The sequence below is a fragment of the Octopus bimaculoides genome, chromosome 7, assembly GCF_001194135.2.
Source record: "Octopus bimaculoides isolate UCB-OBI-ISO-001 chromosome 7, ASM119413v2, whole genome shotgun sequence".
Classification (NCBI taxonomy): domain Eukaryota; kingdom Metazoa; phylum Mollusca; class Cephalopoda; order Octopoda; family Octopodidae; genus Octopus; species Octopus bimaculoides.
This window is the reverse complement of record NC_068987.1, coordinates 51,239,183-51,241,007: the sequence shown is the minus strand read 5'-3', so window position 1 is coordinate 51,241,007 and position 1,825 is coordinate 51,239,183.

Below are 1,825 nucleotides of genomic sequence, written 5' to 3'. Positions count from 1 at the left end.
AGATACATAGATACATACATACATACATACATACATACATACATACATAATATAATATAAGGATAAAATCTTTTAAAGAATTTATCAAGTAATCAGCGTGAAAAAAACCTCATAAGGAAAAAAACCATCATTATTTTCCATAAATATATATAATATAATCTATATAAGGGCATTATTATAAAATAAAGCCTCACGCTTAGAGGGATTCAATAAGTCAAAACTACCAAAATAAACATGTGCTTATTTTGGTAGTTTTGACTTATTAAGTCCCTCTAAGCGTGAGGCTTTATTTTATAATAATGCACTTATATAGATTATATTATATACATACATACATACATACATACATAGATACATACATACATACATACATACATACATACATATACATATTATATATATGATGATGATTGCTTCATTTTGAGAGATGAAAGCTGTCCCATCAACACACACACACCATCACACAATACAATTACTCCGTTAATGAGCCTTTAGATGACTTTTAAGGCCAGCTGCTGACAGACAGGTTTTAAAACACAAGTGACAGATATTTTTCAACTTTCTTCCATATGTTTGCCGTTTGGAATCTGATTCTGAAGGAATGTTTTTGTGAACTACTATATGTCGTTTTAGTCCACATGTTGTGTTACCATGTTTTTTAACTTATGACACAAGTGGTAAGAGGTGGTTGGTGTCCAAGATCATTACCTATCTGGGTATTACGATTTTCATGTGACATCATATGGCTCACGTATCCTGATTTTGACAACAGAAGACGGTCACATATTATACATATCGAATGTTCACTGCTGATTACAGTTCCAATTGTTCCTTTGCGACAGGACCTTTTAATTTCAGAGTGCTGAATCATCTTTTCTTCCAGGCATTACAACCAGTCCTAACAGCACCTAACACACATGTTCAAATCTAGAGCATCATTTTACCTATCACTTTTATTCATATCTAGTTTATTCAGGTTTTCCTTCATATAGTCTTTATACCTTTTCCTCGGCTTATGTTGTGGTCGTTTACCAGAGATGTGCTCACCATAAGAAAGACGCTTTGGCAAATGCTCGTCTTTCATTCTAATAACATGTCCAGTCCATCACATTTAAGCCAGGATAACATGTTGTCCAGTTGAGCTGCAACGTGCCGTGTGTAAAACGTCTGTATCTGGTATAAAACATTCCCACTTGACTCCTAAGATACGTCTGAGACACTTTTGATGAAATCTCTCCAGTATTTGTATGTGACGCTTGTACATGATCCACTTGAATAAAGACAATACACACGCTTTATAGATACTGATTTTTTTCTACAGGGAAATAATTCTATCCGCCCATAGTCGCTTTTTGAGCTTTCCAAATGCAATACTTCCCTTCTCAATTCGATAGTATATCTCTACATCAAGACTATCATCTCTTGACAGTGTTCTGCTAAGGTAAACAAAGTTGTCAACGACTTCTAACCTTGTTCCATTCACCAAAATTCAGAATATGTTTTTCCTGGCACGAGAGTAAACATTAATTTGGTTTTCCCCAAACTAATTGTGAATTAGAAGTTTAGACATGCAGGGGAAGATCTGTCCATTAAATGTTGCATATCCCCCTCTGAGTGTGGCAACAAATAACCATCATGAACATAAAATAATTCTGTAAGAAGTATATATAAAAATATCATATATTTTATATATGTATATATTATATATTATACATATATATATATATTATATTTATATTATATATATATATGTGTATATATACATATGTATATGTGTATATATATATACATATATATATATATATATATATATATATATATATAT